The following is a 22,630-nucleotide window of genomic DNA, read 5'->3' as shown; positions in this document are numbered from 1 at the left end:
CACCTGTACACAGCCCATCTGTAATTAGCCCACCCAACTACCTCATCCCCATATTGTTATTTACATTGTTATTTATTTTGCTCATTTGCACCCCAGTATCTCTATTTGCACATCATCTTCTGCACATATATCACTCCAGTGTTAATATTAAATTGTAATTATTTTGCACTATGGCCTATTTATTGCCTTACCTCCATAACTTACTACATTTGCACACACTGTATATAGATTTTCTATTGTGTTTTTGACTGTACGTTTTGTTTATTCCATATGTAACTCTGTGTTGTTGTTGTTTTTATCACACTGCTTTGCTTTATCTTGGCCAGGTTGCAGTTGTAAATGAGAACTTGTTCTCAACTGGCCTACCTGGTTAAATAAAGGTGAAATATATATATATTATTAAATAGTGACCGAATCAGTGGATTCAGAGGAAATAATTCTTATTGGAGACAGGATCTTTCAAAAGAGAACCATGCCCCCTCGGCTGTGCATGTTTCTAACAGAAAACAGCACCTACTTCCCAATCCGTTTGACTGTGATCCTGGCTCAATTGACACGCCAGTAAGTGAAATCGAACAGCTGATCGAGCTGTCATTTGACCGAATGCTGCAGACAAGCATTCATAAGTCACTACGGAGGAGTTTTAGTTCCTGACTCAAAGGGAATACCCTAGTGTCTCCCTCTTAGCATTAATGCTGTGTTAAAAACAACTGGGAACTCGGAAATCTCAGACTTCCGACTTCAGTGCATTCAACTGGGAACTCAACAAAAAAAAACTTAGACTGGGAAAATCCATCTCTGAATTCCAACTTGGGAACTGAGGCGTCTTTTTAGAGCTCCCACTCAAGACTTGACCTTGTATTTTTCCGACTTCCCAGTTGTCTTGAAAGCATCATAAAACTAATGGTACCCTTCCCTAGCTCATATCTGTGTGAAGCTGGATTCATTGCTCTCATCTGCATTAAAACTAAATATCGATCCAGGTTGGATGTGACAGCAGAGATGAGGTGTGCACTATTAACCATGCCCCCTGACTTTGAGAAGCTTCGACGCGACATGCATCAAGCACACCCATCTCATCAGTGGTGGTGAGATATGAGACATTATGTCAGACTAATTCTCAATTGACTGTCATAGCCCCACATTAACAGTATGTGATGGTGAGTTGAGAAGACAATTAGAAATACTGTTACAATATGTTTCAATTGACTGCCATAGCTCCAAAAAATAAAGACATTGGGCTGTTAATTACATCATTATTTTCACATGGTTGGGGTCAAGAGAACTGTTCAGATATCAAAATAGGGTCATGGGCCAAATAAGTTTGGGAACCCCTTAACTAAGACCACAAGGGCTTCTCTGGCTTTAAAACTACTGCCTGCGATCCTTGGTTCATTTGGTGGGGTTGATCATTATTTTTTGCCTGACCTACAATCAGGGCTGTGAATAAGAAATAACAATGTGTATTTTTTCTATTTGACCACTAGAGGGCACAAATGGCAAATTTATACAGGTCCCTCAACTAAGCGCTAAACTAACGGCAAGAGGAAATGTACACATTGGCCAATGTGATAGGTCCTAATTTGTGGTTGGGAACTGTGTCAATTTCTGACTGGAAATGAGAAAAGGAAAATTCTTAGTTACTTGAAAACTTTTTGGTTGCCAGCTTAAAATTATTCCAACGAATAGGCCTGATCCGACGAGAGACTGATCCTATTTTCAGCATCTCACAACACCTTTCTAGCCTCATACTGAGGCCAATTGGCAAAAATAACACCATCCTGTCATGCAACACTGTACGTTGCTGTACTGAACAAAGCATGGGTACCTCACATGCAAAACATGCATTAGTCCTGCTTTAAACATCATTCCTGGTCTATTACTCAGTCAGACAGGACATTCTCAGATGTTACCATTTCCATTGTGGTTCAAATAAACCTCTAGCCATCTGCTGGCATGAGCCTCTCACTCCCCATGTAGGCATGCAATGGAAAGAATGACATCAGCACCCACTGATGCAACAGAACAATTTGATACACTGTCACCGACTGACATCACAGACACACCCCCTGCATACTTCTTTGATAAAATCAGTGGGAATATTTCATTTGGTGAATCACACTCTCACTCATGCTGTGTTTTGTTTCTATATACCCTCATAACATATAGTACCTTGACTTTGTGGACACTCAACTGGAGACTTCAAAATTAAATATGTACTCCCGAGTGGCGCAGTGGTCTAAGGCACTGCATCGCAGTGCTAGCTGTGCCACTAGAGATCCTGGTTAGAATCCAGGCTCTGTCATAGCCGGCCGCGACCGGGAGACCCATGGGGCGGCGCACAATTGGACCAGCGTCGTCCAGTTGTATGCACTAACTGTAAGTCGCTCTGGATAAGAGCGTCTGCTAAATGACTTAAATTTAAAATGTACTGTAATGAAACTCGCTAGATCACACGAGAGGTGGGGCAAGTACTGGATTGAGCAGATTAGCCTGATGCCACCATCTTTGTTTGACCGGTATGGCCCAGCATCAAAGGATAGGACACACCAAAACTCAACACAGATATAGCAAACAATGATCTTTATTATTTCATAAGACAGTGTGCATGAAATGCTAGGCAACCTGCTAAATTCCTGTAGTCTCTAACCCAATCAGGAGTTGTTAAAATGACCTGAAGAAGGTGTAAGGCACACAGGCTATTAAATGCGATAACGCGCTAAAAAGTGACACCGCACACACTGGTGATATACTGTATATGGTTAAGTAGAACTACACATCCAAGGTTCTACTACTACTTCACTCCAAACCGGGCCTAGCCCAATGAAACGCAATTGTACAAACATGCAAATTCCCTGCACACAGGGGCATAATAGCCTACACATGGTCCAGAGACCCACACGTGATAATAAAGTCAGTCATAGAACCCCCCACTTTGAGCTACGCAGTCTGCCATCCCCGTTCTGTTCGCCCCACATAACGTTTAAAAACTATACATTCTAAAAACATTTAACAAGACTAGGCCAACAAAAGAGAACATAGACAACATTGAACATTTAAATGTAACATTGAAAAACTCTTAGCTCTCCCAGCTGACTGGACCCCCTCCCCCCCCCCCCCCATGGGGTCTGGATGTGTGCACCACCATTGGGCCAGTCAGCATGGCTAGTGGCAGACCTAAAGAATGAAGTGGATACATATCTACGGGGCACTGAATAGACTACAAACTGGACAGGAACAACAACTAGACTCTGATTCAGATTAATTACGTAGAATAGAGGAGCGCACTACACTTGCAGCGCGCTCTGTTTACAAACACTGATAAAGCTTAGTTAATTAATTTGCATGTCCAAGAACACGCTACAACGCGCAGCACGGTCTGTTCCCAAAAGCCGGGGAGATGGCTCGCACTCCTAGCAACCCCACTATCTTATCTTGTTCCCCAAATTCCCCCGCACTACCCATCTTTGTCACCGGCTTCCCTACCCAGCAGCGAACGACAACCTCCCCCCGTTAAAGGGAGTGCAATGTGGATAGTTTCAAAGGCTGCAAGCCCAACGTTCATCAAAGCACAGCTCCCCCGCCAAGAATTCCCTGTGCTCTCGGCTCTGGCTTACATCAGTTTTTCAGCGTTCCGGGCAGAGTCTTGCAAGCAGGCACAGGTGCGAGCAATTAGTTCATGATTTAGTGACATCCTCCCTTACAAGCTGTCCCACAGCTTCACCACACTATCCCCCCTCCTGGGTGCGAAACACTCATCCCAAAGTCACTCCGAAGTCATGTGGTAATATTTGGACCACGCTGATGACCTCCGGTCTCACACTGGTCGTGCCTGCCGAGAAGGTTGGGCTCCCGTTGACCTCCCTCCCACTGAAGGAGATGCTGCTGGCGCCTCCCATTGCTGAAGGAAGCCAGAAGACTCCTCTCGTGGATGCTGGAGGTTAGATGACCCCTCCCGTGTGCTAGATGCAGTTGGCAACACCAGCCCTGGATGCTGATCTCTTGAAGTGGTCTTAGGATTCGACACAGCCTCTCTTCCACGAGAAGTCACAGCAGACTGGACTCCCGGCCGGTGATACCCCCGACTGGGTCCTGGTTTGACTTCCGGACAGCAGAGAGGCCTGGGGGGGTTGGGCAGGAGTTGCTAAATGTCTCTCTCCTCCCCAGCAAACTAACAAGGAACAAAGGGTTTGAGTTTATTGAAATTCATTACAGTTTTGGGACCTCCCTCCGCCAGTGCTATCTGATACAGGACATCTGAAACCCGCTCTAGCACTTTGAAAGGGCAATTTGTAGCACCTCTAACTAGGACATAACCCCCACTTCCTAGCCTTATTTCGAACCCAAACCAATTCACTCACAGAATAATATTGACAATTGTCCCTAAAATCAAAGTTAGCTTTCTGCTGACCAGAGGCTCTAGCTTGGTGTATTTTCCCCACTACTGTAGGCAAAGTGTCAGCCAGCCTCGATATATATTCACAGATATACATTTTTCCTGTGATCTATGTCTAGCATCACATTGACTGGAATAACAATTTCCTGACCAAACAGCAATTTGTATAGGGAAAACCAAGTACTTGCATAAACACTACTGCGATAGGCCATCATGACATACGGTAGAAGGGACAGCATAGACAAAAGGTGATACGCAGAGGTTTGAGCCTGCAAATGTCTTTGAAAAGATTGGATTCAAAATTGCTTCCCTGATCTGAGTGAATACTGCAGGGGGCACAAAAGCGGCAAATCCAATCCTATGCCAAAACCTTGGTGATGGAGTAGGCTTCTTGGTTGGGAAGAGAAAATGCCTGTGTCCATTTTGAGAAATAATCTCTGACTACTAGGATGTACTTATTCCCTCAGCCCTACACCTGAAGCTGATCCCATACCGGCGCATACTTTCGCAAGGCTGGATCATTCTGTTCCTCCTGTCACCTGTACTTGTTTTAAGCCGGAGGAGAAGGCATATTTCCCCATCTACTTGTTGGGCCTGTGCCAAGTCAGTCCCCAGCCCTGCTTCCTATTCTAGCCCTGCCAGCTGGTTGACATGCCTCAATGCATCAATCACAGGGCACTGATCAGAGTGGGGGCTTGACGCAACACGGCACGGCAGAAATTGCAGGTAGCATCAACAGGGCGTCTGCATTCACATGCTGCTTTCCGGAGCGGTGCACAATCTTATACTGAAAATTGGCCAACTGTTTCACCCACCGAGCTAGCTGCCCTTCTAAACCTTGAAAGTTGTGCAAACATCGTAGGGAGTAGTGGTTAGTACGCAAAAATAACTCTTTGCCTAAGGGGTAATATTTGAAGTATTTTGTGAAAGTAACTTATTTTTTGGTTGTAGCATAATTGAGTTCTTGCTTTGTCAGAGCTCGACTAGCATATGCTTCCACATGCTCCAATCCTCCCTCCTCTTGGGATAGTACAGCTCCTATTCCTTCATTGCTAGCATCAGTAACTAGGATACATGTCTTGTGAGTATCTGAATAGGGAGGCTAACTTTCAACTGTGTGAATGCCTGCTGGCAGTTTTCCCCAATTGAAACTGTCTTCCTTTCTCAGTAAGCTAGTGCAGTGGGCCAGGTATTTCAGCCAACCCTTTCACAAACCACTTATAATAATACGCCAGCCCCACAAAACTCCATACTTCAGTCTGGTTCTTAGGAACGGGCCACCCCCTTACAGCTTCTACCTTGGCATGATCTGCCATCACTCCTTCGGCTGAGATGATGTGGCCCAGATACTGTACTCTGCTAAATTATGTAAATGTAAATGTACTTGAGAGGCAAAGAGATTGCACTTGGAGGGCTTGACCTTGAGATTGGCCTGGCGCAGCTTGGAAAATAGCTTAATCCAGACTGTAAATCTGCTAGGACTACGTCCATCAACCTCTGGAAGGTACTTTTGGTCTGTCTTTGGAGTCCAACTTGACCTGCCAGTGGCTAGGTCGAGGGTGGAGAACCAGCAAGCCTTGTTCAAACTGTCAAGAGCATTGTCAATTCTTAGGAGCGGCATCTTTCTCAGTGACATCATTGAGTCTCCGATAATCAGCACAGAAGTGGAAAGTTCCATCGTTTTTTTTAAACCAGAATGACAGGGGCTGCCCAGGAGCTACATGAGGGGTGGATGATGCCATGATATAGCATTAGGTCAATGTGGTCTGCGGCTTTCTGCTGCAGTTGGAGGGGAATCCTGCGTGGACCATTTGAATGGGTTTTGTGCAGAGCATATGAGCGGAGTGGAGCGGTGAGAATCTCAGCTCCTCACTCCCGGAGCTGTTCACCCCTCCGCTCTCCCCGCTCAAAGCCACATCAGGCCAGTCCGCTCATTATCGCTCAGCGCTCAACGATGTTTGCATCGCGCTCCACTCAAATCGCCCCCTCGCTCGCTCCAAAAAAGGAAAAGAATCTGCATGTAAAATCAGCCTTACCTCCCAAAGAACTAAAGAGCAACGACAACATTTTCCAAATATAAATGTTTTATTTCAAATTACAAATTAGGCCTAGCCTATGTAAGAAGGAATATACTCAAAAAGTCCTGTAAAATTTTACGAATCAATGGGCCTAATTATATAACTAAAAATATACAGGCTATACATCAAAGTTTTAAAAGTAAATTAACTATTAGGCCAAAATTCTGATAACTGAACTTTTGCGCAGCTTGCACGTGGATAAAAATTTTAATTGGCTTACATCCATTGTCAAACTTCAAAATAAAATAAAATAAATGAATTGCTTTCCTTATCTACAGTTCTTTTGAGTTCACCTTCAAGAACACAAGTTTGGCCAATGTCTGAGGCTTCAGGGAAAAAGACGTGGAGTTTTCTTTCCAAAATCGAATAACATCTGCGTCCGGGTTCTGTCTCGGGGATGAGAGGTAATTTTCGACTTCACCTTTGGCGTCTCCGGTTATGCGTAGCTGCTCACTGAAGTATGACCCGAACAGGCGAGCTCTTTTTGGTTCAGGCTCGGGATTCAGGTCAGCGGCGGGTGGGGTGTCTGTCTCAGGTGTCACGCTGGGAGCGTTAATTTCCTCAGCGGATCTCCCCGAGTTTGTTGCATACAGACTCATCTCGGATTATCCATTCTGTCTTGAAACGGGGATCTAACACTGATGCTAAAATGAGATGTTTATCAGTATAGTATATTCCATAGCGAATTGACACGTTGTTTGCCAATGTTTCTGCAAAAGCAGCGATGCCCATTGGAAGTGCAGCGTGAGTGTCATCGGTGGGCAGGGATTTGATTTCTGTGACAGCAGGGAGGATCATCCCCAGGTTCCCCAGCTCCTTCTGCATTTTGTCTGTGAGGTCTGCCAGTGGTGTCAGCACACTGACAAGGTGCGTCAGCTGCCGTACTTGATTCAGGGTGATGTTAGCAACATTAGACTTGAGTTTGTTTTGCCATAACGGGTCTTTTTGGAACAACCGGATGAACAACTGAATCATCCGCAGCTGGCTGCTCCATCGAGTGGCGCAGGCATTTGTGGGGCGGACACCTAATTGGTCGGTTTCCTCTGTGTTCAGGGTGCTCTTGCGTACACTTTTCACCAGGTGCCCGACTTTCACTAACAGCCTATTAATGTTGTCGTGCTCGTTAATGGCGTCTTTGATCGCCAGCTGAAGCATGTGAATGGGGCATCTCAGATGTAAATTTGACACAGTAAAGTACTGATTTATCATGGTTTGTACATTAGTGGTTATCACTTCCACATCGACTTGCGAGGGCGCAGGTGGTCCCTCATCCTCCTCTTCATGTTCTGCGCTGCTGCTGGCATCCGCGGTCACTTCACCTTCCGCCTCCTCTTCAGTGCCAGGGAGGAGGTTAAATGCCTTGATCATGTTGCTGGCACTGTCAGTGACGACCCAAATCACACGTCGTTGCACGTTCCAATATTTCAGTACACTTTCATACTTTTGGTAAATAGGATCTGCGGCATGGTGCCCCTGTATGTGCTCACAGCCCAACAAAACCGCGTGCCTCCGGAACGTCCCATCAATGAAACTGGCCACGATGCCAAGGAAGCTGTGCCCTCTTCTACTGGTCCAAATGTCCGCTGACAGAATGAGCCCATCACCATTTTGCAGTAGGTCTTGCAGTTTGGCTTCCATCTCTTCCAGGGCATGTGGCATGAGTGTGTCCTGTACGGTGTTGTAGCATGGGGGGGTGTAGCCCGTTTGAGCTGCGCTGGTGAAGTGTTGCATCCCTTCACGTTCTCCTTTACTCAGCGGTTCATAGTCCATGTAAATCATTTTAAAAAATGCTACATCCAGCTCTCTTTTTCTCTCCCTTGTTATGGTTGGGCCTTTGTGTGCAGTGAAGAAACTTTTAAATTCCTCAACCCTTTTCTCTTGTTGCTGGTGCTGCTCCTCTTGCTCTATAAAATACAAATTCATGGACGACACAAATTAAATTAAACAAACCATATATTAGGCCTACTTTGAATGACAAAACGAATTTGTTTGAATATTAGGCTATATTTACTTTACACTTTTGTTACAAGTTACCCTATTCAACTTGCTAACCTTTTGCTTTCTTCCCAGCGTGTTCACGTGCACACTTTCGTGTTTTCGAGAGATGTGTCTTTTTAGATTCCAAAATAAATCTTTACTGACTGAAACGATGTCACCACATTCTTTTTCTTGAACCACATTATCATTGTTAGTTAGTTATATATTAATAGTACACCTGTATGACTTCTCATTTTCCTTTTTGAAGTACTTGGTGAACTCCATTATTGAGCCGAGTTTTGACTGAAAATAGTCTACTGTTGATGACTGTGCAAGACACAGATGGATTCTGGGTCAGGCTTGAGCATGCTTCAGACTCGTGGTGTGAGTGGAGCGAAATTGGAGCGGGACATAGGGCGACACTCCGTCCTTTTAAAAATGCCGTTCTGCCCTCTGTCCAAAATCCGTCCGCTTGCGCTCCCCGCTCGCTCCCGCTCCACTCTGCTCACATGCTCTGGTTTTGCGTTATCTGTATCTATCTGATGCATCGTAAGGTGCATTCGCCCTAGATCTGTATCTCCTGTACTAAAAACAGAAGTGTGCTGATGGAGCAGTTCACGAATGGAATGAAGTTCGGCGGGTTCAAAACCTCTCTCTTCTTCGGGCCTCCCGAGTGGCTCAGTGGTCTAAGGCACTGCATCGCAGTGCTAGAGGCGTCACTACAGACCCGGGTTCGATCCCGGGCTGTATCACAACCAGACGTGATCGGGAGTCCCATAGGGCGGCGCACAATTGGCCCAGCGTCGTCTGGGTTAGGGAGGGGCTTTACTTGGCTCATCGCACTCTAGCAACTCCTTGTGGCGGGCTGGGCGCCTGCAGACTGACCTTGGTCGTCAGGTGAACAGTGTTTCCTCTCTTCCAAACCCAATTGCGCCACAAGGGTGTTTACAGACCAGGGTGGGGTGATGCTCTCTTCACTGTCTACCTCCACCTGATTGAACAGAGTGCCAATTTTCATGCCCCGTTTTAGATTTTGGGCCATGTGATGGAAATGTTTGTTTTTGTGCTTTTCTAATAGGCAATCTCTGTGTTCTATTCATGTGCTTTTCTAATAACCGTTTTCTGTGTTCATGCAAGTGACTGACTGAGCGAATCCTCATTATCTGCAATTTGGCAGTACGCCCAGACCCTTGTTTTGAGAACGAAAGATATCTCTGTTTCAAGGTCTCAGCTTAGAGAAGAAACCTTGTGAGGTATTGGTCTATCACATGCATGACCCAGTATTGGTCGAAGCAAAAGTTAATTATGAATTAATTATGAATAAGCTAAATCATGCAAATATGACTTGTCTTCAGTTTAGAACTAACGGCGACTGCCCCGGGAGAGCTCCTGATCGACATGTGTACATGGTGCATTGAGTTGTTTGGAACCTCTCCAGCACGCTGATAATGAACAATTATTCATTTAAGATTGACTTCGGGTGTCCCTGTGTAAGAATTTCCACGACTGCCTCATCAGTCACATTAATTACATGCACTGGCATAAACCCCTGATCATCTGTACACATGACGCGAGCCACCAGGACATCGCAATGGTTGGGCAGAGAGGAAGAGGGTTCCAGCATACCTTTAGTATACTTGTTGGGAAGACCCGCGCCTGGGATAATGACTTCGCTGCGGGGTGGGACAACTGTATCAGAGTGAACAGTAACACGTTTGGGTTGGTTAGCATCACACAATAAGAGAGGCAGCTTCTTTCCCATTAGTTGGCAGCATCTTTCCCCCATCAACTCTGTGTCTTCATTAGTTATTTTTAGCCATATACACTACCAGTCAAAAGTTTTAGAACACCTACTCATTCAAGGGTTTTTCTTTATTTTTACTATTTTCTACATTTTAGAATAATAGTGAAGACATCAAAACTATGAAATAACACATATGGAATCATGTAGTGACCAAAGAAGTGTTAAACAAATCAAAATATATTTTATATTTGAGATTCTTCAAATAGCCACCCTTTGCTTTGATGACAGCTTTGCACACTCTTGGCATTCTTTCAACCAGCTTCATGAGGTAGTCACCTGGAATGCATTTCAATTAACAGGTGTGCCTTCTTAAAAGTTAATTTTTGGAATTTCCTTCCTTCTTAATACGTTTGAGCTGATCAGATGTGTTGTGACAAGGTAGGGGGGTATACAGAAGATAGCCCTATTTGATAAAAGACCAAGTCCATATTATGGCAAGAACAGCTCAAATAAGCAAAGAGAAACGACAGTCCATCATTACTTTAAGACATGAAGGTCAGTAAATACGGAAAATGTGAATGTTTCTTTAAGTGCAGTCGCAAAAACCATCAAGCACTATGATGAAACTGTCTCTCATGAGGACCGCCACAGGAATGGAAAGTCCAGAGTTACCTCTACTGCAGAGGATAAGTTCATTAGAGTTACCAGCCTCAGAAATTGCAGCCCAAATAAATGCTTCACAGAGTTCAAGTAACAGACACATCTCAACAACAACTGTTCAGAGGAGTCTGTGTGAATCAGGCCTTCATCGTCGAATTGCTGCAAAGAAACCACTACTAAAGGACACCAATAAGAAGAAGAGACTTGCTTGGGCCAAGAAACACAAGCAATGGACATTAGACCGGTGGAAATGTGTCCTTTGGTCTGATGAGTCCAAATTGGAGGTTTTGGTTCCAACTGTCGTGTCTTTGTGAGACTCGGTGTGGGTGAACAGATGATCTCTGCATGTGTATTTCCCACCGTAAAGCATGGAGGAGGAGGTGTTATGGTGTGGGGGTGCTTTGCTGGTGACACTGTGATTTATTTAGAATTCAAGGCACACTTAACCGGCATGGCTACCACAGCATGCTGCAGCGATACGCCATCCCATCTGGTTTGGGCTTAGTGGGACTATCATTTGTTTTTCAACAGGACAATGACCCAAAACACACCTCCAGGCTGTGTAAGGGCTATTTTACCAAGAAGGAGAGTGATGGAGAGCTGCATCAGATGACCTGGCCTCCACAATCCTCCGACCTCAACCAAATTGAGATGGTTTGGGATGAGTCAGACCGCAGAGTGAAGGAAAAGCAGCCAACAAGTGCTCAGCATATGTGGGAACTCCTTCAAGACTGTTGGAATAGCATTCCAGGTGAAGCTGATTGAGAGAATGCCAAGAGTGTGCAAAGCTGTCATCAAGGCAAAGGTTGGCTATTTGAAGAATCTCAAATATAAAATATATTTGATTTGTTTAACACTTTTTTGGTTACTACATGATTCCATACAGTGAGGGAAAAAAGTATTTGATCCCCTGCTGATTTTGTACCTTTGCCCACTGACATAGAAATAATCAGTCTATAATTTTAATGGTAGGTTTATTTTAACAGTGAGAGACAGAACAACAACAACAAAAATCCAGAAAAATGCATGTCAAAAATGTTATAAATTGATTTGCATTTTAATGAGGGAAAACATGACTCAGTACTTGGTGGCAAAACCCTTGTTGGCAATCACAGAGGTCAGATGTTTCTTGTAGTTGGCCACCAGGTTTTCACACATCTCAGGAGGGATTTTGTCCCACTCCTCTTTGCAGATCTTCTCCAAGTCATTAAGGTTTTGAGGCTGACGTTTGGCAACTCCAACCTTCAGCTCCCTCCACAGATTTTCTATGGGATTAAGGTCTGGAGACTGGCTAGGCCACTCCAGGACCTTAATGTGCTTCTTCTTGAGCCACTCCTTTGTTGCCTTGGCCGTGTGTTTTGGGTCATTGTTATGCTGGAATAGCCATCCACGACCCATTTTCAATGCCCTGGCTGAGGGAAGGAGGTTCTCACCCAAGATTTGACGGTACATGGCCCCGTCCATCGTCCCTTTGATGTGGTGAAGTTGTCCTGTCCCCTTAGCAGAAAAACACCCCCAAAGCATAATGTTTCCACCTCCATGTTTGACGGTGGGGATGGTGTTCTTGGGGTCATAGGCAGCATTCCTCCTCCTCCAAACACGGCGAGTTGAGTTGATGCCAAAGAGCTCCATTTTGGTCTCATCTGACCACAACACTTTCACCCAGTTCTCCTCTGAATCATTCAGATGTTCATTGGCAAACTTCAGACGGGCCTGTATATGTGCTTTCTTGAGCAGGGGGACCTTGCGGGCGCTGCAGGATTTCAGTCCTTCACGGCGTAGTGTGTTACCAATTGTTTTCTTGGTGACTATGGTCCCAGCTGCCTTGAGATCATTGACAAGATCCTCCCGTGTAGTTCTGGGCTGATTCTCACCGTTCTCATGATCATTGCAACTCCACGAGGTGAGATCTTGCATGGAGCCCCAGGCCGAGGGAGATTGACAGTTCTTTTGTGTTTCTTCTATTTGCGAATAATCTCACCAACTGTTGTCACCTTCTCACCAAGCTGCTTGGCGATGGTCTTGTAGCCCATTCCAGCCTTATGTAGGTCTACAATCCTGTCCCTGACATCCTTGGAGAGCTCTTTGGTCTTGGCCATGGTGGAGAGTTTGGAATCTGATTGATTGATTGCTTCTGAGGACAGGTTTGTTTTATACAGGTAACAAGCTGAGATTAGGAGCACTCCCTTTAAGAGTGTGCTCCTAATCTCAGCTTGTTACCTGTATAAAAGACACCTGGGAGCCAGAAATCTTTCTGATTGAGAGGGGGTCAAATACTTATTTCCCTCATTAAAATGCAAATCAATTTATAACATTTTTGACATGCGTTTTTCTGGATTTCTTTGTTGTTATTCTGTCTCTCACTGTTCAAATACACCTTAAAATTATAGACTGATCATTTCTTTGTCAGTGGGCAAACGTACAAAATCAGCAGGGGATGAAATACTTTTTTCCCTCACTGTATGTGTTATTTCATAGTTTTAATGTATACAATGTAGAAAATAGTAAAACTTTTGACCAGTAGTGTATGCTTGGGGGCAAAGGAAACTTGAGCCGCGTTATCAACTAGTAGATGAGTGTACCAGCCACCTAGTTTAGCATTGAGGTACACCCTGGAAGTGTTCTTGTCACATGGAGAGGCCAGTCTAGAAGAAGGAGGAAGGGGGGCGAGCATTTGGCCTGCCGTTTAAGGCCCATCTAATATCCCAGTAGGTAGGAGCAATTTCATCGCGTACGACGTTTACAGCCATATTCCCAGCAGATTTTCCCCGACCTCTGTTCCCTCAGTAATAAATAAACCTGCTTTGTCCCCGAGCGGCGATGGCACTAGTCCCGTGTACCGGGTCGGCCAGTCAATTGGGGGGGGGGGGGGGGTTACCTCGGCATGCAAGGATTTGATCTCTTGTCGAAGCCCTTCTACTACACCAAGCAAAACCTCAATTTGAGCATCACTAGTTGATGGAGAGAGTATCCAACACGCCCCGAACTCTGGCATCGGGGCTTATGCGACTATCTTCCAAACTCCTGATGATTTCCATCTTGGATGCAATACTTATGACCTGCTCCAACATAGCAGGCCTAGAGACTGACTCGCGAGTCCACACTAACTATTCTGAACAAAAATATAAAACGCAACACGTAAAGTGTTGGTCCCATGTTTGATGAGCTGAAATAAAAGAGCACAAAAATGCACAAATCTATTTACATCCCTGTTAGTGACCATTTATCTTATGCCAAGATAATTCATCCACCTGAAAGGTGTGGCATATTAAGAAGCTGATTAAACAGCATGATCATTACACAGGTTCACCTTGTGCTGGGAACAGTAAAAGGCCACTAAAATGCGTAGTTTTGTTACATAACACAATGCTACAGATGTGCCAAGTTTTGAGGGAGAGTGCAATCGGCATACTGACTGCAGGAATGTCCACCAGAGCTGTTGCCAGAGAATTGAATGTTATTTTCTCTACCATAAGCCGCCTCCAACGTCGTTTTAGAGAATTTGGCAGTACGTCCAACTGGCCTCGTGTAACCACGCCAGCCCAGGACCTCCACATCCGGCTTCTTCACCTGCGGGATCGTCTGAAACCAGCCACCCAGACAGCTGATGAAATTGTGGGTTTGCACAACCGAAGAATTTCTGCAGAAACTGTCAGAAACCGTCTCAGGGAAGCTCATCTGCGTGCTCGTCATCCTGACCAAGGTCTTGACCTGACTGCAGTTCGGCGTCGTAACCGACTTCAGTGGGCAAATGCTCACCTTCGATGGCTACTGGCACGCTGGAGAAGTGTGCTCTTCACGGATTCATCCTGGTTAAAACTGTACTGGGCAGATGGCAGACAGCGTGTATGGCGCCGTGTGGGTGAGCGGTTTGCTGATGTCAACTTTGTGAACAGAGTGCCCCATGGTGAAGGTGGGGTTATGGTATGGGCAAGCATAAACTACGGACAACGAACACAATTGCATTTAATCTATGGCAATTTGAATGCACCGTGATGAGATTCTGAGGCCCATTGTCAAGCCATTCATCCGCCGCCATCACCTCATGTTTCAGCATGATAATGCATGGCCCCATGTCGCAAGGACCTGTACACAATTCCTGGAACCTGAAAATGTCCCAGTTCTTCCATGGCCTGCATATTCACCAGACATGTCACCCATTGAGTCTTACCTGGTTAATAAAGGTGAAATAAATAAAAAATGCTCTGGATCAACGTGTACGACAACGTGTTCCAGTTCCCGCCAATATCCAGTAACTTTGCACAGCCATTGAAGAGGAGTGGGACAACGTTCCACAGGCCACAATCAACAGCCTGATCAACTCTATGCGAAGGAGATGTGGCAAATGGTGGTCACACCAGATACTGACTGGTTTTCTGAATCACGCCCCTACCTTTTTTTAAAGGTATCTGTGACCAACAGATACATATCTGTATTCCCAGTCATGTGAAACCCATAGATTAGGGCCTAATTTATTTATTTCAATAGACTGATTTTCTTATAAAAACTGTAACTCAAAAAATCTTTGAAATTGTTGCATGTTGCGTTTATAGTTTTGTTCAGTATAGTATGATATGTTACGTTTGGTATGGTTACATAAGACAGATGGTTACTTAAGGCAAAAACTAAAGTAGGGTGGTTGGTTGGGGTGGATGTATAACTCGAACGTCTAGCAACCCAAGGGTTGTGTATTCGAATCTCATCACAGACAACTTCAGCATTTTAGCTAACCCTTCCCCTAACGTAACCCTTTTAGCCAACCCTAACCCTAACCCTTCCCCTAACCATAACCCTTTAACCCAACTCCTAAACATAACCCTAACCTTAACCCCTGGCGTAGCTAACATTAGCCAGTTAGCTAACGTTAGCCACCTAGATAGAATTCGTAACATATCATACGTTTTGAAATTCAAAACATATTGTATGTTTTGTAAATTCGTAACATATCATCGAAATGGGTGATGGACATCTACAATTTAATAAATACCATACAGAACCTAACCTCATCATACTAAATGTAGTGTCTCAGATTTACGTACAGAATAATACGAAATGCTCTGAGACCAGGTTCTTAATTCGCATGTCCAAGAACACAATACAACATGCAGCTGGTCTGTTCCCAAAAACTGGGGAGATGGCTTGCACTCCTAGCAACCCCACTATCTTATCTGTTTCCGCAAATTCCTCCTCACTACCCGTCTTCGTCGCAGGCTTCCAGATCACACCCATAGTTCATTGCATTTTGGTACACCAGAAGTACAGTCATTTGTAATGGAACGCTGCGTTTGCCTTGCAGCATTGTGTGCAGTCAGTTGCATTGCGGTCTGTGTGGTGCATAACGCCTTGATCACACCGATAGTGCTTCACGCAAAATAGAATACAGCATCATCTGGAATTGTATGCTTGTATGCAACAAAAGGTCAACATTCACCCTCTGCTACCATTTCTGTCAAACCTTAACGCATACAGTTTGACACATTCGTTCGATAAATCCAATGTATGCACCACACAGAACACACTGCAATGCTGCAAGGCAAACGCAGCGTTCCCATTGGAAATTAATGTACGGTACTTCTGGTGTACCAAAATGAAATGGCGCTGTTAACAGAAGGTGAATGTTGAACTTTTGTTGCACACATATCCAGATGATGCTGCGTACCATTTTGCGCAGAACACTGTCGGTGTGATCGAGGCGTAAGGGGAGTGCAATGCGGATACTTGCAAAAAGCTACAAGACCAACGTTCATCAAAGCACAGCTCCCCTGCGATCTGGCTCTGCTTTATATCAGTTTCTGAGTCCCGGGCAGAGGCAGGCACAGGTGCACGCAATTAGTTCATAATTTAGTGACGTCCTCCCTTACAAGCTGTCTCACAGCTTCACCACAGTATCATCATTATTATGACCACTCAAACTAATGAGCACCAATTAACAATCAAACTTAACATGAAAGTTAAATAAAAAAAGATCAGGACAACTCTTGGATAATTGGTGAAGTTGACAGATGCTCAGTTGAGTCACATTTCTTTTGAATAATGATAGTACAGTCACAGTACACCAGCAGTCAATTGGACCATCCACTCACCTCCAGTCCAGACCACCCAAATAACCACCATAATTAGATTAAGCCATCACTGACAGGGACATTGTAGTTTGCAATTCAACCAATTATTCCCCTCCTCTCTATCTCTCTCTTTTTGTAGCCAACCCCCTATTACTTCATTGTGTCTTGACCCCCTCTTCCCCGATCCTTTCACTTCCCTGTTCCCTTTCTTCCCCCTTTTTCCCCTTATTTTATTTATTTAACAAACATCAACACTCCCTTTCCCTTTGACTCTCATCCACCTGAGGAAAAGCCTGTTCATTCTGTTCATCAAGACACATCCAGACATAATTTAAATTAAACCAAATTGAAATGAATACAACTGGATATTTTATGTTTAGTCGATAACAATACACTTTACTATTAAATTCTGTATGATATTCTGATCTATGACCTTTTTGATCAATTACCTTTTACATCACCCTTTATGTAGTATGATTGCTAAAGTAGGCCGATAGATGATTTGTGAAGCATATCTATAGTGCTTGAATCTTCTATACGTTTTTCTTCCTTTAAAATTTGACAAATACGTTTAACAAGTGTGTACAAATGTAACCATCTTGCAAGTAAAATGTATCAATATGACTTTTACATTCTGCAACATTGTCGCGCTGACTGAAGTAAGCGGGATTGCCCGCCTACCGTTTTTGGGCCAGTCAAATGAGATAGGGCGATGCGGAAGTCATAGTTCCGTTAACTTCAGTTCAGTCCGAAACTCGTGGTAGCGGCAGAACGGTGACACGCTTTCACATCTCAACACCTCGACTAAACCGGCTTTGCCTCATACACAAAAAAAGTGAGTACAATAGATACACAGGGGGACAGACACATAAATTGAATATGAAAACTATTCGAAATGAAATGGATAGGCAATTGTTAGGCTACTTTTATTTTAGTTTAAAGGAGATACGAGCAAGTGTGCTTAGTCACACTCACTCACTCACCCACCCACAAAACAATAAACAATAGTGGTGGAGCATACTGTAGCCAAGTTTTTAATATATATTCATAAAAAGGTGTGTTTGAAGTCATGTGTTCTTTATAGACCGTTTAAATGTTGATATAACATGTTATAGTGTATTTATGACACCAGTGTCTCAATAACTAACTGTCCCACAGAGAGAGAGGAAGAGATTCGAAAGTGGATTTACTGTAGCCTACTATTTGGTGGACTATTATGTAATGTGCAGTAGACAAGTATAGCAATGTAGCCTAATACTTGGCAAGGAAAGGGAACATGTTGAGATCTGTGTGAAAATTGAGAAAGGTATTTATTTCCTGTGTATTGTACCACAATAGGGTGTGTAAGACAAGCATGCAATGACATGAAGTAATGCTTTGTTCAATATTACACTGAGAATAGTGTGTCTTGGATACTGCCAAGGCTCAGTTAAAAAACGTTGTCATGTGTCTCTAGTCCAATTTGGGTGACTGCTCTGTTCACATGAACTATAATTACAGGAGCTATTTTTAAATGTCTAATCAGTGAAGGTCAGGGAAAACTTTTGAAGCAGTTTTTTACATCAGGTGACAGGTGTACAGAAACATTTGTAACAATCGACAGGTATGTATTTTTGTCATGAGCATTTATAAACAGCCTTATGGTGGACAGAGGTTAAGCAGCTGTGGAGTTAGTTTAGAGGGAGTCTGTGTCTTGTACAGCTAACATTTGTTTTGGACAAACTAATTATCTACTTCTGTTCACTAAGTGCTGACCGGCATTTCTGAGTGGATAGTGACTTGTTTTTCAACACCCGAGGAAAACATCATTTCCTGAAGCCGTAGAAATTAGCACAGGAATTTTTGAAGTTATAATAACAGTTCATTGTGGCATACTTAGAAAATAATCAATGCATCAGCTGTGCAAACTGAACTGCAGACCTTGACCTATACTCAGATATGCAGTGTGAAAGATTTGATCCTTGACCCACTATTATTTGCTCATTTGGAGAGGTTAGGAAGGAAGTCAGAGTTGAAAGTCGGTCCCCATTGTTGCTGTTGTTTTTCCTTCCTTAGTAAGTCCCATATAATTAGTACCCACCCAATTGGATGTACTATGAAAACAGGTTGATTACCAGATGGTTAGTGCCATGTTGTCCTCTTGGTGAACTCTAAGTTGGTGCTGTTGGGCTTGTAATGTCCCCTGAGCCCTGGACGTATTTAGCTCACCTCAGCCCTGGGTCACACTGGAGACGGGAGAAGGGGGCCTATAATGAGTACCTCAGTACGTGTGTGTCTGAGGTTGGAGGGTCATGGGTTGTGTGTCCTGTTGTTCTCCAGGTGTGTGACTCCCACACCCACCTCCATCATCTCCTTCTATCCCTCCCCTCCCTCCCTCTCTACCCTCTGCTCTCCTCTCCTGGCTGCCTGTGATTCACTACCACCCGTGTTAAATATTTGTTAAAGAGTCTGCCACAGCCACACCTGCTCCAGGTGTGATCAGTCAGCCAGATAACCAGTGGGCAAGAAGTCTGACTGAGGGAGGAGAGGGGAGGGGTGTAAGATAGAGGTCAGGTGACATGCTGGAGCAGGTGGTGCTCTGGCCCTCAGGGTACACCATTTACTACCCAGGTCACAGTGTGGAGGTGTGACCGACGGCATGACGTACAGCACTGAAATATCATGTTTTGAATGACAAGGCAGTATTACTCATGAACTACTCCCCAGCAGAACATTTGTGCTCTCCCTTTTCAACTGAAATAAGAGTCCCTGTCGGATACGGATACAATTTCTTGGCAATGTCTGTTTTAGAACCTGTTTTCTTCTATGGTGTTTACTGATGTCCCAGGCAACTATGCTAAAAAAGCTAACCTCTACGCACATTCCAAAAGGAACCATGGAAGACAATACTTAGTCTGGAAGCAAAACAAATCCGACGTCACACTGACTTTATCTACAATAGTGGGTAATCTCACCTGCATAACGGGGCTAATTGACTAACTGCTCTTGCAACAGTGTTGTGGTCTATACACTCAGTCTTACGCCAATCAGTCTCAATGTGTTTTTGTGTCAACGTCAACCGTGTCTGACGGGCAGAGGTCATGTGTACATATTAACCTGCAACATGGTTTAAAGTGAACTAGATGTACACACATGGGCATGCATGGACGCACACTCACAAAGCCCCTAGTCCAACCATTTGAAAGCACTTTTCCCTTTACAGAGGTGTGTAGGTAGAGACATGCCTGAGCTCTGTCTTCGCCAGTCAGAGTTTTGGCTAACTCCTTCAGAAACTCTATTTATTCCTTCCTGGACATGAAAACTCTGTTTGAGTCTGGACTTCTGCTAGCTCACTCACTCCTGTGTCACGTCTCAACTCACAATGATTTAGTTGTTGTATAATTATACTTCTGCTTATTTTCAATGGAAAAGGAATGTAAAAATAGGCAGTGTCAAAACCAATGAAATTCAACAGAGCATGAAAGGCTTGACTGCACCATGCATGCCATAATGTGTGTCTATGACTATTTGTATTGTCAGTTCAGGAAAAGCAACATGGGGGTGAGTCTATGAGTCAGTAGGACACACTGTTAGTCCTGTCCTGTACCCCCCCCCCCCTCCCCTCCCTCCAAAGTCCTACAGTATGGTACATTTTTGCCAGGTGGTTGACAAATGTGGCAGCACCAATCAGTCAAGCCTTCAAGGCTCCAGTGAAAGGCTCAGTCACTTGGAGGTGGTGTTGGGTTGAGTTCCAACGCGTCCCTGGGTGTCTCTGGCTCTGCCTGGCTCTGCTGCTCTCTCCTCACCAGGCACGGTGGCACCAGCCCAAGCACCAGCCTACAGTACTAAGCCCTATAGACAGATCAGTCTGAAGACATGCCAGCGTTTACACGGTTTTACAGTGGGGATTCACTCGTTGATGGATATCGCTGGTAATCACAGTAAAATACCTTAATCACCTCAGCCTAGCTTGAAACCCAGAGATGAGCTAGCGCATACACTCTTAGAAAAAAAGGTGCTATCTAGAACCTAAAAGGGTTCTTTGGCTGTCCCCATAGGAGAACCCTTTGAAGAACCCGTTTTGGTCACATGTAGAACCCTTTTGAGTTCTATGTAGAACCCTTTCCACAGAGGGTTCTACATGTAACCCAAAATAGTTCTACCTGGAACCCAAAAGGGTTCTACCTGGAACCAAAAAGGGGAAAAACCGTACAGGTCTAACAGAGGCCTATCAGTTGAAACGTGTTAAAGAGGCCTGGCGCTGTCAATTATAATGACAGGCATGAATTAAGCAATATCTTCCGCTAGATTGTATCTATTTTTCTTTCATATCTCTTACTCATGGTTTGTGTATGTTTATGTGTGGTCTGGCCTCACCATCTGTGTTTGGCCCTCTCATCCCTATGTCACTTCCTGGGTGTGCAGTAGCCTGTTGTGTCAGTGAGGTGTAACGCTACTGGCATGGCTCCATATCTCTGTCCTGATCACATTCACAAAGGACAGTTTTGATACAGGATATGTGTCAGGTTTTGGCCATGACTGTTCGGGTTTTGGTCACTAGATGTCCCCATTGCACCTTTTTTGTACCTTTTGTTTTTTCTGGATCTAATTATTGTTTGCACCTGTAGGTCATTCCCTTGTTAGTATTTAAACCCTGTGTGTTCCTCAGTTCCTTGCTCAGTGTTTGTAAGTTAGCACCCAGCCCCAGCCCCAGCCTTGTGTTATATTGATATTTCTCTGGTGGGATTTTTCCAGAGGTTCTCTGGTTTAGTTATTGTGTTCTGTTTGAGTAGTCTTTTGAGGTTTGTTTTTTCCCTGCTGTTTTTTACCACTTTGTGGAGTTTCTTTGTTTTTTGGAGGTTTTCCTCTTTGTGCCTCTTGGCTTTATTTTTGGACATTGTGGATTAAGTTTCTTTGCCTGAAGATTTTGTTCTTTATTAAACCACCATCTCTAGTACTGCTGTGTCTGCCTCATCTTCTGGGTTCTGACAATTATTAGTGACGGTTTCTCGCACCGGGTCGTGACAGAAACACTGAGCCATTATTATGAACCCAGAGGCAGCCAGTACCCAGGATTTTTTTTCCATGCTGTCCCACCATGAGGGGACTGTCCAACGCCACGAAGCTGCTCTGGGTCAGCAAGAGGCCTTAATGGCTAGACATTCTCAACTTCTGTCAGAGATGCTGACTTCCATAAAGCAGATTTCGGATCGACTTTCCCCGGCAACCGCTTCTGCTCCAGTTCATCCGATTCAAGGGCCCCTGGCAGTTAATCCCCTGGCGGAACCTCGTCTGCCGCCTCCCCAACGGTTCTCAGGGGACCCAAGTGTTTGTAAGGGGTTTTTCACCCAATGTTCTCTCTCCTTTGAGCTGCAACCATCGTCGTTTCCCACCGACCGGTCCAAGATAGCATATATCATCACCCTGCTGTCGGAAAAGGCTCTAGCCTGGGCTACTGCTGTGTGGGATGCCCAAAGTCCCTGCTGTGCCAGCTACTCTACCTTTGCTGAAGAATTCAAGCGAGTGTTTCAAGGTCCTACCAACGGCCCTGACTCAGCCAAACAGCTCCTGACTCTCCGCCAAGGTCGGCGCAGCGTGACGGACTATGCCATCCAGTTCCGCACTGTGGCAGCAGCAAGTGGCTGGAACGACGAGGCGCTCACAGTGTGTTTTTTGAAGGGTCTTTCTGACACCATCCAAGATGAACTGGCCACTCGGGAACCACCGGACAACC

At 44.6% G+C, this 22,630-nt stretch overlaps 1 protein-coding gene across 1 annotated transcript in view; it reads left to right on the top strand.

The window, feature by feature from the left end:
* The first annotated feature begins 17,657 nt into the window (after window positions 1-17,657).
* The window catches only part of pdlim5b (PDZ and LIM domain 5b), an 89,223-nt gene continuing 84,250 nt past the window's right edge, over window positions 17,658-22,630 (top strand). Inside the window, exon 1 of the mRNA XM_084159197.1 lies at window positions 17,658-17,752. The gene's annotated coding sequence lies outside the window, so the exon portion shown is untranslated. The remainder of the gene's footprint in view (window positions 17,753-22,630) is intronic.

This window comes from Coregonus lavaretus, assembly GCF_964263955.1.
Source record: "Coregonus lavaretus genome assembly, chromosome: 4".
Taxonomy (NCBI): Eukaryota; Metazoa; Chordata; class Actinopteri; order Salmoniformes; family Salmonidae; genus Coregonus; species Coregonus lavaretus.
The sequence above is the reverse complement of the archived record's forward strand: the minus strand, read 5'-3'. Positions and strand labels throughout refer to the sequence as shown.